This window comes from Rhamphochromis longiceps, linkage group LG7 (genome assembly GCF_057381845.1).
Source record: "Rhamphochromis longiceps isolate RC_006_pf linkage group LG7, R_longiceps_female_GT1.1, whole genome shotgun sequence".
Lineage (NCBI taxonomy): Eukaryota > Metazoa > Chordata > Actinopteri > Cichliformes > Cichlidae > Rhamphochromis > Rhamphochromis longiceps.
This window is the reverse complement of record NC_140563.1, coordinates 31,557,339-31,571,696: the sequence shown is the minus strand read 5'-3', so window position 1 is coordinate 31,571,696 and position 14,358 is coordinate 31,557,339. Positions and strand designations below refer to the sequence as shown.

At 41.1% G+C, this 14,358-nt stretch overlaps 1 long non-coding RNA gene across 1 annotated transcript; it reads left to right on the top strand.

Annotated features, from left to right (window-relative positions):
• The first annotated feature begins 4,444 nt into the window (after nucleotides 1-4,444).
• Nucleotides 4,445-14,028, top strand: LOC146665638 (uncharacterized). Its single transcript, XR_014912638.1, has 2 exons — nucleotides 4,445-6,907; nucleotides 11,558-14,028. It is a non-coding gene; the product is annotated as an uncharacterized LOC146665638 (long non-coding RNA).
• The last annotated feature ends 330 nt before the right edge of the window (nucleotides 14,029-14,358 follow it).

Genomic DNA, 14,358 nt, shown 5'->3' with positions numbered 1-14,358 from the left:
GGAATATCACAATGAAGTTGGATGAAAATGTGTTTTTGTTTCCATATTCAAGCTTTAATATCTGTGAAACCATTCACCTGATTTGGACTGTCATAACATAACAGTAAGCTGTAAATACAATATCAGTCCCCAACCTGCAAAACTGTGGCCTCCACATCTGCTGTCTGAGATCAGGTATCCAAATATTAAGGCATTTCAAGTTAACCTGAGAGTTTGTATCCATAAAGTCATAGAGCCAAATATTTGAAAGACCAAGCTCAAGTAGTTTTGTAGAAAATGTCCTTCGCATAGTAGGGGCCTGAAAGTTTGGGTAAAGTTAATTTCATTTTTATTGATATAGAACCAAATCAAAACCAATCACTTCAAGATGTTTTAAAGACCCTAAAATATTACAGAGAAAACCTCAACATTCTAAAGACCCTCTATGAGCAAGTACTTGGGAAGGAAAAATTCCCTTTTAACATCAAGAACCCTCAAAACAGGCTCAGGGAGGAGCGGCTATCTGCCACGACCAGTTGGGGGTGAGGGGTATCTAGACTCTGTGATGGTCAGGTGGGAAGTTAACCCATCTACAGTTAGACGGGTTAACAGTGACCTGGTAGATAATGAATGACAGTGATGGCTTAAAGATCATGTTAGATCAAATTCATTCAGAAAGGGAAGAGTTAAAAAAATCTGCAAAACTTCCAAAACCAGAAACGTGATTGAGATATCCAGTTCAGTGACTCAATTTAGCTATAAATAATTTACCCTATAAATAATTAACAACTGTAAGTGGAGTGGTTGTTTTTCATCCATTTGGATGCTTTTTAGACTTCAAGATGGGAGTGACCTATGAAACCATATATTCACTGACTAATCATTGGTGACTGTTAAGTCATTAACCAATGAGCATGTAGTTAAGTTTCACAGGTAATCCTCCAATTTGAAATATGGTATGACCAATTTGCAACATAGATTAACTTTTTTTTTTTTTAGCTCCATACGACCTGAAATGAGTGACAGAGTCCACAACTCTATCTGAAAGTGTTTGCAGAGGTCAGGACATTTTAATAACTACTGGTGGCCTTCAGATTGCATGAAAGTTTAAGGCACTTTTGTATTGGCTTAATTTTCTTGTCCTAAATGCATTGATGCTATACTCGATACCTTTTCTTAAAAGTCTGAATGTGCTAAGTTAGCACTTTAGCTTCTTGTCCAAATTTCTGGCTCCAACAATCTGACATTGGGAACGTTGAACGTTAAGCTCAGAAACCCAGTGGGTTGCTACATGAATCTCTTTAAAATACAGGCTGTTCACGAGTTGTCTTTGTGCAGCTAAAGTTTTGCTTTAGAGTTGCTGTTGCTGCTGCAAACTCAGTGCTGCAGCACTGGGAACACCACAGTTGTATAGTTTATCTACAAACACATGGGGAACATTTTAGTGTCATTGTCAGAGATTTAATAAGAAGAACAAGACATACTTTGTAAACAGTTCATGGTGAATTTATCTGGTCTGGTTTTGACTTTCTAATCCACTGAATTGGCTGATTAAATTGGAAATCATCCACTCTCTTCACCTGACTTCTGTAATGCTCCATCATTTTTTGGCATTTTATCCATATGTTGCTATTCAAATAGAGAACCAAGCAGCATGCATTTTCCTCTGCAGTGAAACCTTCCCAGCCTTTGAACCTCGGTCTGTTAATTGTTTCTCAGGGTAATTATAATATGGGCTGTCTTGATTTACAGTTTTTCTCTTTGTGGGTCCAGCTGTATGTTCCATGTCTACTTTGATTTTTACCTCTGTCTGTTTCTTACTTTGTACTTGTATGAAGCAGCTGGTATTAAACACTCACACTTAAATTAAGTTTTTTATATTGCTTGCCATACTTCAGTGGGTCTTCAGGCCGGGCAGTATCAATCTGTCCTCCACACATGGTTGGTCACCCCTAAGAAGAAAAATTACGTGAGTCTGTGCTGAACCTTTACCTCTGGTTTTCTGCATAAACAGCTGATGAACAGTCCCTCTGACAGACAGTAGAGACAGTGGCTGCAACAACACATGACAGCTCCCACGAGGATTTGACAGAGTGTCAATGTTTAATTGGGAAATGTGCTCGCTGAATGCTAATGTTATCGACATTAGACTTTTGTTAAAGTGATGGATGGAATGCTCACACATATTTCATTGTCTGACTATTTTAAACATGCATTAACACACAAATACAAAATAATAATTACAAATAGGATTTTTGTTTTTCTAACATTTTATCTCTTGACTTACAGTATTACTGATTCTCAGGCCTTAGTCACACAGGCCTAGAGACCAATCAGTGATCGATGTGCAACCTCCACTCACTAGAAAAACATTTTCTAACACTGGAAAATAACTCAAAATGTTAGAAATATTCCAGTGTTAGAAAATCAGCACTGCTCAGTGTTAGCCATTGTTAATCTTCAAAACTGACTAGGTTACTTTTAATTTAACACTGGTTGTTAATTTAACACTGGAGATTTTGCTGTGTACTTTTTGCACTTTTATTAACTCAGTTAATAACGTACAGGAACGTACAGCATAGTACGTGATATTGTGTGAAATGGATACCACCCGTCCTCAGTGGCAAGGAGAAAACTGAGTGTAAAAAATGAAGCTGTAAATTGACTATAAATGTAACTATATTTCCAGATAGACTCCTAGTTACGATCTTTTGGTAGTGATTGGAAGAGTAAGACTGAGGATACAAGTAATATAAATGTGCTTCATTCAAGTGTGGCTGGGCTTAGAGAGAGGAGATTGTACATTCAGGAGCAACTCAGAGTAATGCTGCTGCTCTTCCACATCACCAGTCAAGGTTGTTCAGGCATTTGACCAGGATGACACTTGGATGTCTCAGATTAGATGTTTTGGGTAGTAGAGGAGTCAAGATGGAGAGATTATATCGCTCAGCTGGCTTGGGAACATCTCTTCATCCTCATGATCGAAGGCGGTAGGTCAAAAAAGAAGGATCTAATCAAGCATGATCCTGGATTGGAAAATGTCTGTTTCATGTGCAGATGTATGGATACAGAGTTTGTATCATTGAGCTCTCACAGATGGTCCACATTTATGTTTGCTGATTCCTCAAACAGTATCTGATTACATTTCTTAAACTCTTGCAACTTTGTTGTAACTATCTCTCTCATTCTATCTGTCTTCTTCTTCTAGCCAAGGCAAATGTAGCATAACATTCAATATTCTGTAATCAAACACACTGCATGTAACACTCTATTCATTCATCTGGGCTATTTTCTAGATAGTGTTTCAATGTATTTTCTCACATTGAGTTGAACCAGTACTAATAAAGCACTAAAGTGTGTGGTTGCTTGTGTGGGTTTGAAACTCTGATTTACTGTATTGATCTGTAAACAAAATCTTCCTCTGTGGAGTCTGTCCAATGATTACACCTCTCTTTGTCTACGGAACTTGGAAAGAAAAGCGTCTGGACTTTTCTTTCCAAGCTCCCTTCCAAGCAATGCAAGTCAAGACTTTAAAGAAGTCCAGACGCTTTTCTTTCCGAGCTCCTTAGACTACGATGAGTTGGATGACTGAGAACCTTCACAGACATACACCTCTCTTTGTTGCTCTACAGTTTTCTGTTTCACATCGTTCATTGCTCTCGCTGTAGATGAGTGTGTGTAGGCGTCTGTGCGTGTCATCTTACATAATTTTGCTGTCATCACTCTGTTTGTCTTCTCTGTCTCTTTAGTGACTGAGCTCATTTATATTTGTTATTTATAACACGGGGAACCTATTCCTACAGCGCACACTGTGAAGGATTCAGATAATCTGAACACATGAGGATGAGGACACAGTGCCTTAGAACTGTATGTAACATTGTTTCTAACAGCCAGCAGGATGGGTGCAAAAACAAGTCCAGTGTTACAAAGGTGTATGAGAACATGCCCCTCATCTAGCATGCATGCTTTCCTTGGGAGCAATACAAGTTGTCAATGGAAAATTGTACTTAGTAGTCAGTATAATGTTTTAATGATATAAGTTTGCATATGGTAGAATACTGCATGTAATCATTTGTGTTTAGAAGTATATAGTTGGTGGCATATTGAAAGAATGTCTCATCCTAGGAGGTCTGTAACATTCCAGGGTGTTCTGGCGTTCACCCCCACATCCTAGGAGTATGGGAGAGGTCGTACCTTGTCTTATTGTTTTACGCTATATAAATACAGGCCATTTACCATTTTACCATTTACGGTAGGATTAACGTAGCTATGTCAGTTTTAGTCTAAGTGCTTTTTTACATATAGATGAACTGTTGGATTTTCCAGACCAGCAGGAAGTCGTTTATGGGGTCACACTCTGACACACACACACACACACGCACACACACACACACACACACACACACACATACACACACACACACACACACACACATTCCAATGTAAGGAACAAGCACCCACTGAAGTGTATAAATAAAAGACCAGGGCAGTCCTCAGTGCTTAGTCTCTGAGCCTCACTCTTGGTGTGTGAGCTCAGGAGACTGCCCTTGCTAGCAAGAAAATCTGTGTGTTTCTCTTCTCTGATTCTCTACTGAAGAAGAGTTTTAGAATATATCTCTTAACATTATTTGGTCTTTCGTAGCCGGATCAGAAAATATCAGAACTGTTATCTGTGACTCTGTTCCAGGATCCAGCACTGATTCATGACGCCGTGGGGAGCCAGCACCGAAGCCTATGCACAGCCCTCTTAGACGAGGAGAGAGCCCCAGGGCGTTAATTCGGGTCTGGGCCGGTGGCCTGGTCCACGGCGCTGGGATTCAGTCTGATGATCCGAACCACCAGTGAGACGTTGGAGGGTGAGAAACACTATTTTGGTATATAAAATGGCCGCAAAGGTTTAAAGTAATGTGATAAATTAGGTTGGGTTCACCGAAAGGAGCTGAATTAGACTTAAGTTTTAGAGGTAGCTGAAATTACTTCGTGACAAATTAAAATACGTTTAGGCAAATGAAAACACGTTGAGACAGAGAAATTAAAATAGGTTGGGTTCGCCGAAAGGAACTGAATTAGACTTAGGTTTTAGAGGTAGCCGAAATTACTTCGTGACAAATTAGCGCGCAAATGTCTATATGTGTGTGTCTGGAAGTAAGTTGATTTTACAGCACAATACAGTTGTTAATAGTAATCCGCATTAAGCTCAGGGTTGCTCAAATTCAGTACAATGACAGATGAAGTGATATAGGTAAATATTTAAACTAATGACGTGCATAGAGGCACTTGACCTGTTTGAAAGACTGTCATCTTATTATGAGCCATTGAGATATAGAGCACACCTGTGAAAACAACTAATATGCTGAACCCTGTATGAAGCAGCTGAAAAATACATGATTACAGAAGCTGAATTGAATATGAAAGTGCAAGTCTTTGCCACTGTGTGGGTCAAAGCACGCAACCACTGTGTGAGGTTGCGTTGCGGTCTCTTCTGAGCTGATGAGCAAGCTACACATTATCAGATCGAGAGCTGGCTGAGAACTCTTCAAAGAGAGGGAAACAGAACTATGATCACTGTGATAACTGGAGTGTGCAGCGTTTGAGTGAGTTCAGCTTCTTCTTTCAGATGCGCAGCAGTTTTTCTGCATCTTGACTCATGTGTGTAGAGTGTTCATAGCATCAGCATCATGTTTTTGTTTATTTGTTTTGGTGGGTTGAAAAATAGTTAAATAAACTTGTGATCATATTTATGGATCACCATGGCACATGCCATTGGCCAAATGATTTATTTACGCAGATGAAACAAGTGAGTGTTAATGTGTCTGACGTCACAGTGTTTTTGTGCGCTGTGTAAAAGTAATTGCCTCTGATTGTGAGAGTGGTGATTCTGCAGGTCACCATTACATTGTAGATGAAAAATAATCATAGGGAAAAGGTTTTGTGTTGATCAGCCAAGAACAACTACAATCTCATTTTCTGCTTAAAGGACTGTTCACAAAAACAGAGAGAGAGAGAGATGTGTGTTGATTAAGCAGTGATAATAATAATGAAAATGTCTTAGTTTGTCACTTTCAGGTGAATCAATTTTCCACATGTGTTAGATTTGTATTGTTGATTGTCATTTATGCTTAGAAATATTTACTTATATATGCTTAGAGTTTTGTAATTAGTTGTAGATTGGTAGAGGTTTTGATCCTTGATAGTCTGCAAACTTTGTGTGTATTAGACAGCACTTTGGGAGCATGAGAGGTCATACCGTGTCTTATTAGTTTATGGTAGGATTAACGTAGTTGCGTCTGTTCTAGTCTAAGTGCTCTTTGTTTAGATGAACTGCAGGACTTCCTCACCGTGTTATCTAGGATGAACCATCTAGGGTGAGGGGGAGGCTACCCTCTTCCTGACCAAGGATGTTTGACCCTTTGATCAGCAACACACACACACACACACACACACACACACACACACACACACACACACACACACACACACACACACACACACACACACACAGGCAAGGTACTCTTTGTGTGTATGTAGACGTCATATGTTAATGAACTTATGCATATTCATGTAACCTCAATAAAAGAACAGTGGTACGGGAGAACGGACGAGAGCTACTGGGGTCAAGCGAAGGGATGGCGCTCTGTCCAGTCTCTCCCGTGCACGAGTACCATGAAGAAGTTTGCCTACTTGCGTCTTGCTTGCAGTGTAATTATATTGTCTTAACGTTCCAGCGAATAGGTTCAAGCTACAAACCTATCATTAATTGGTCCTTCGATGCCGGAGCCCTGGAATCGCATTCACCGAGGGGAGGAGAGGCACGCTGAAAGACTGACGTCAGCCAGGAAGTTCCTGTGGATTCGCTGTATGTCTTTTCTCCTCGATGAATGGCGATTGGCGGGATTCGAGGCTGATATTACACGCTAAGCAACACCGAGTAAGTTTAGAGTCCAACTCTATAATTACGTCTTCGCCGCTCAGTGGGGCGTTGTCCGTGGCCGCTCAGTGGGGCTAAAATTCGCCGTCTAAGTGGGGCGATGTACAAAGCCGCTCAGTGGGGTTTTTTGTACAGAAGCATTAAGTCGCAGAGTTGCGCAGTTCGAACTTTTTTTGGTTCGCCGTCTTAGTGGGGCGAAATACAGACCGCTGTGTGGGGTACTGTAGTGAGTTCTCCACCGCTCAGTGGGGTGTTGAGAAGTTCCGCGGGGTCCAGATTGTGCTGGACAGTAGGCCTATTTTGTGTTGTTGTCATTGTCGTCGTCGTTGTTGTTGTTGTTGTTGTTGTTGTTGTGTGTGAGTGTGTGCGGAGCAGAACATGTGGTCTGTGACACCGACTGTTGTTGTTATCATGGGTTTCTAAGCAACCAAGAGTGAGTCGGAGGGAGACAGACGTTTGTGCTGGACTTTGCTCCTGGCAGCACAAAGTATTTATGTAAAAAAGACAGAGAGCGACGGCTCCACAGCTGCGCGGGTTCACGCGAGCGCGGTCACGCGGACCTGAGCCGTGCGGTTAATCGCAGGCTTATAAATGGAAGAGATTCAAATGTTAGAAGTTTTCAGAAAACACACCAGCCTTGGAGAGCTGTGGAGAAGGCCAGCCCACATCAGCAGCACTTAAGATATGCTCTGGTGAATGGCTTTCCCCCAACCCCTTGCTGACACAATGTTTATTCTTTAGCTTGCCCTGATCGACAGCAGCCTGTGTGCCAGACCATAGATTTAATTGAGGTGGATAGTTGTTAAAAGTAACCTACATTAAACTTGTGGTTGCTTAAATTCAGTACAATGACATGTGAGGAGAAGTGATATAGGTAAATATTTAAACTCATGAAGTGCATAGAGGCACTTGACCTGTGTGAAAGACTGTTGTCTTGTTATGAGCCATTGTTGAGATATGGAGCACACCTGTGAAAACAACTAATATGCTGAACCCTGTATGAAACATCTAAAAATACATGATGGAGAAGCTGTGTTGAATATGTAAGTGTAAGACTTTGCCACTGTGGGCAGAGCATGCAACTACTGTGTGATGTCGCGTTGCAGTTTTGTTTTTGTTTTTTGAGCTGATGAGCAAGCTACACATTATCAGATCAAGAGCTGTCTGAGAACTACTCAAAGAGAGGGAAACAGAGAGTGTGCAGCGTTTCCATGAGCAGTTTTTCTGCACCTTGACTCGTGTGTGTGTGTAGCATCAGCATCATGTTTTTGTTTATTTGTTTTGTTGGATTAAAAATAATTAAATAAACTGGTGATCATGCTTATGGATCACCATGGCACATATCTCCAGCCATATGGTTTATTTATGCAGATGAAAAAGTGAGTGTGAATGTGTCTGACATCACAGTGTTTTTGTGCACTGTGTAAAAGTAATTGCCTTTGATTGTGAGTGAGAGCGGTGATTCTGCAGGTCACCAGCTATTGTAACGAAAAAAAAAGAAAAAAAAGAGTGAAAAAGAAAAATCATAGGAAAAAGGTTTTGTGTTGATCAGCCAAAAACAACTACAATTTCATTTTCTGCTTTTAAGAAAAGACTGTTCACAAAAACACACACAGAGAGAGAGATGTGTGTTGATTAAGCAGTGATGATAATAATGAAATGTCTTAGTTTGTCACTTTCAGGTGAAAAGCAGACCTGAATCAATTTTCCACATGCAGCAGTCGGAAGAAAGTTATAGTTTAACATCATTGGAAACATGCAGGCCAAGTTTCTGGCTGACTTATTTACAGCGCCATGTGTCTCTCAACCTCACAAGCAAGCAAGCTCTCACCCCTCCCTGAAGACAAGGAATGCAGCTCCAAAGCAATAACATGATAAAGAGACAGCAGCAAGTCCTGAGCAAAGAGTCCCAGCAAAGCAGCAGCAATGTGGACAAACAGCATCAAAGAAGAAGAGCAAACCCATCATCCTGACTGATCGGATGAATGGCACTGTGTTTACAACAAGCTGAATCTTCACTGTGCATGTGAAGAAAACGTTTGAGGAGAACTGAACAGTTGGAGTTTGACATTTGCCACCTGTGGAGTAAAATGGCAAGAAGAGACAGTGGAACACAGGACAAAGCTGAAGGAGAACTGCCGGCTGTGGACTGTTAATGTGGGAGAGGACAAAAGAGTGAGAGGACAACAGAGCGAGAAGACTAGGTGAGAACACAGAGGAATGCTGTTATTTAATGTGGGAAATCAAAATTTGGGTTAGCAAACCTGGGGAAAAGAAAACTGACTGCTTAAGTTGGAAAATTGAGACGGAGTCTGAAACATTGCGAAAATAGAAACATATACAAAATCACACACACACAAGCAGAACATGCATTAACCCTACTAACAATTCCAAACACAAAATGACTCATGAAGACTCATAGCACATTAGTTAAGAAATGATTAAATAATAGCAGAGAAGTGTGTAGGAAAGGCAGCTTTAAGAACATGCTCTGCTGGAGATGCAGCTCCACAGACATGCATTAGACCTGCCTAATAACACAAACACATGCAATGAAAATTAGCTTGTTATCTTTCATCAGTGTTAAATTAGTGTCAATTTAGCAGACACTTGTTATTAAATACTGAATGTATCCAATGCAAAAAATTGACTCTCCAGGTTGCAGGACAACAGTTTAACTTTTGTGGGAAAAAAGATCCTGGTTTGACCAACCAGTGATCAGACAATAAATTTAGTTGTTAAAATGGTAAATTGGGAGAAGCTTCCTGCTTGATTGAGGCAGCACATGTAATTTACTGTATGAGGGAAATTGTCTTTTGTGATACTATTTTGAACATGCATTTCTGTCGTCCTGTCATCCTAGTGGGTTAATAGCTGATTCAAATTAGTTGATCGGTCTTAGATTAATGAAAGGTGACTGAATTCTAGCACGAGTGAATGAGATGTGTTGGAGTTGTTGTGTGTTGAGTGGAGACTCTAAAACACTGAGTTTCCTGTTTTGATGTGCGAGTGAATCCTGTATTTAGATACACAACTCTGAATACATCAGAACAAACGTCTTTTGTGAAGTGCATGACAGCATGTCACATGTTTTATGATGAAGGGAAAAAGGAAAAATTGAATAAAATAGATCTGTGGCTTAAATGAGTGAAGAGCACAGACCGGGTGATTAAACTCATAGCTAATATGACATTAGGGTTATGTTGTGTGTTGTGCAGTTGATGGTTGGTTTGGAGTAAATCTAGCTGATGATTCTTCTCCTGTTGTGAAGATGATGAGGAGTTTGTGTCATGACTTAACAAGGCCTTTTTATTTTGATACTTTCACAGTGCACTGAGAGTTTGGTTTGATAATCTCTGTTATTTTTTATTTTTCATTTTTGAACAAGTACTGATTTTTGCTTGTGAATTTCTTTTCTTTGAGCAGATCTGCAAGTCGGGAATTAAAAGCGTTACACGTCGTCAAGAAAATTGTTGCAAGTGAGTTTCTCCACATTTAAAATGGGTTCAGGAGAAAGCCACTTATTTGGGACAATTAGGAAATGAGAGTCCCCCCCAAAAAGGATTCAACGAGGAAATCCAGTCTAAATTATTTTTCTTTTTGAAATAACGTCGTTTTGCTGAGCGTGGAAACGAATGCGATGATAATTTCCACAATTAGCAAAAGAAGGAACCTCTGAGTGAATGAGTAAGAATTTTAAAATAACTGACTGACTGACTGAACATGATTGTGTGAAGCTAACCCCCACCTGACAAAGGTGCAGATGAACCCATGTGTTTCCTTTTACAGGAGCAGAAAGATGACAGCAACACTCGAGGTTGCATGATGATTTAACCTTTTAAATGCCATTTTCTTTATCAGGTGTGTTATTCATAGGCTTGAGTTGCTCACAGAGATAACTGTGACAAAGTATGCATACGCCTGCGCAAGCGCTAATATTTGCATTTTCTTTTCTTACAGCATGCCAGTTCTTCATGTGAATTGATGATGCGATTTATACCAGGACAACTGGTTGATGTTTTTTCCTACTACAGGATTTCTGGGTTTATGTGTGAGGAAAACTGTGTTTACAGGTTATGAGTGGTGATGCTGTTGCATTGTGTTGATGGGAAAATGTGAAGGTTACTTTGATAATGTGAATAACATGTGTGAAATTTCCTGTGTTGAGAACTGGTGTTACTTCTTTCCACAGCTAGGGATGGCTAACTTTATGGTGTTTTTATGGCACCTCTGGAATGTGGATGGCCGACGCCTGCCCACCAGGATAATCAATGTGTGTTGCTAATGTTTGTTTTTTGAGACTGCATGTACAAGATTCAGCAGAAGCGGACAAGTGACATGAGACAAACAAATAAGAGATGCGGTGTTATGGAATAGTTAATATGGGCTCATTAGCTGGCCACTTTTGAGCCCATAAATAATATATGAGTGGAGTGACTTTGCTTAAGAGCAGTCACCGATTACATTAATGTTGCCTGAGTACATGGGATGATCCATGTCTGAGGCGACTTATGAAAATAATTGTAGTTTACTGATTTGAGAAAACCTGCACATGACACTTGTCTTGCTGATGTTGAATGCTTCTTGTTCTTATGATACAATTGTTTACAGGTATGAAGTTTGATTTTACTTCCAGATCTTGTTTTCCAGGCCATGATGGTGTGTATGCAGGCTCCTGGGAGAGCCAGGTGTTAAGCAAACTTAATATGCAAAACACACTAACATTTTCATTGCAGGATTATAGGTCCAGGGTGGTGCTGCTCCAGGGGAGGAGATGCCCTGATGTTGCCTGGGATATGATCTAGCTAATCTTTTTCTTTAAGACTGGAATCCAGGTTTGGTGAGTTGACGCATGGGTGTGTCCATGCGTCAAGAGGAGGGGTCCAAGGATTAACATTAAACAATGTTTTTTATTATTGTTGCAGTGATTTGTGTGATTAGCCGTTTTATTTACAAATATTAAACCTATGCAAGTGGTGCACCCATGTTCAGATGAGGCTTTGATGGCCTATAAGTGAAGTTCACTGAACTAAAGAATGTGGTTTGATGATTGTTGACATACTCTCCAAATAGTTTGTCTTCCTAGCAAGGAAATACAGGTGCAGCAGTAATCTCCTGAGAAATCTTCAGAGGCCCAGTGAGAAGCGCATAGCTGACAGGACCAGGCAGTGGTTGAGGTCAAAGGTCAAGCTGGTTGGGGCCCATCATGAGATCAGACCTTGGAGCCACAGCAAGGACCATTTTAACTGCCTGCAAAATAGCGAGAGACCCTCCTGGATTTATCAGAGCCACTGCAAGAGGTCGAGGTCCCAGGAAACCCCGGCACCCTCAAGACAGCACAATAGAGAAATCTCACACTTGGTTGTTTCAGTGGTGAGGGGGGAGTGCTGATTGAGCCCCCGTAGGGTAAGCTCGCACTTCAACCTCCAGCCTCTGATCAACACTAGGGCAACCAAGTGCGAGGCGTGACAGACCTGTGTGCGACCAGGACCCTCTTGGTTACCTTGACTACGACGCTCATCCTTATAGGACCCCAGCTGGTGCCGGAAACAGCTGAACCAGGAGGAAGGCAGAGGAGATGGACACATGACAACTCTCACCTAAGAGAGACAGATCCAGCAGGCCCAAAATCAGGACTATGCATTATGAGAAGGAGTGCCTGAGAGGATCGTCCACAGGATGGGAGCTGAGGCCAGGAGAGAGGCTTCAGGAGGATCAGAGATCATCTTCAGCACAGCAGACATCACACAGAGAGCTGTGCTACTGAGCTTCCAGGAGATCAAGAGGAGACTTCCCACAGCAAGATTTTAAATAAAATGAAAGATTCAATATTGACGCTGAGAAAGACAATTAAGGTGTACGACGTGCTCTGCCTTAAATCTTCAGCAGCGTTGGGATATGAAAACTCGAGGGATGAGGGCTCCATCGACAGCGCAGAAGGAGTTCAAGGATGACATCATGATTCTGTGAAAAGCACAGGAACCAGAAGCTATGGTGGTAATAACAGCAGTTTCCTATGAACATCACCTAACGCTGTGCCACTGTATTGTGCATACGATGACACTCTGAAGGCTGCTGGGATCATAACAGCAGTAAGATGACGGAACCCAGCACCCTTTCCACAGAGAGCTTTTTCTGCAGAGCGTGGACAATGGCAGAGTCATAAATATCCCCCTCACAAGACGAAGGTCTGAAGTCAGGTGATGGGGGCTGGTAAGAGGCCATAAAACTGGAGTGCTGAGAGGTCTGCAGCTTGGAAATAGCTGAGACCCATGTTGACGAACAACAAAACTAACTGGTATGTTTGAATGTTTATTCTACATACATTTGGACTCTGGTCCTATGGACAGTGATGGAAACAACTGGAAGAGACATTCATGACGCCCTGCAGAGCTTAAACCACTCTGCAGGGAGAGACATGTGATTTGCACACCCGGAGGAAGCATCACCAAGCTGGGATGTTTTTGAAAATGTTATCTTCTTATTTTCACTATTAAATTAACAATTTCTTTGTTTGCTCATAGGATGCAGTTTGCCATGAGATGAGATCAATGAGGAATGGGATAACTGCTAATACATTTGTTGAACTGTGTACCTTTTCAGTAATTTAGGGTGATTTGACGTATGCTGAGTATAAAAATGTTTGCATTGAAACTGTCAGACATGAGGTATTCATACCTGGGAACTTTTCAAGCATAAAGGTCAAAAAGGGGGGAAATGTTAGATTTGTATTGTTGATTGTCATTTATGCTTAGAAATATTTACTTATATATGCTTAGAGTTTTGTAATTAGTTGTAGATTGGTAGAGGTTTTGATCCTTGATAGTCTGCAAACTTTGTGTGTATTAGACAGCACTTTGGGAGCATGAGAGGTCATACCGTGTCTTATTAGTTTATGGTAGGATTAACGTAGTTGCGTCTGTTCTAGTCTAAGTGCTCTTTGTTTAGATGAACTGCAGGACTTCCTCACCGTGTTATCTAGGATGAACCATCTAGGGTGAGGGGGAGGCTACCCTCTTCCTGACCAAGGATGTTTGACCCTTTGATCAGCAACACACACACACACACACACACACACACACACACACACACACACACACACACACACACACACACACACAGGCAAGGTACTCTTTGTGTGTATGTAGACGTCATATGTTAATGAACTTATGCATATTCATGTAACCTCAATAAAAGAACAGTGGTACGGGAGAACGGACGAGAGCTACTGGGGTCAAGCGAAGGGATGGCGCTCTGTCCAGTCTCTCCCGTGCACGAGTACCATGAAGAAGTTTGCCTACTTGCGTCTTGCTTGCAGTGTAATTATATTGTCTTAACGTTCCAGCGAATAGGTTCAAGCTACAAACCTATCAACATGCAGCGGTCGGAAGAAAATTATAGTTTAACATCATTGGAAACATTCAGGCCAAGTTTCTGGCTAACTTATTTAC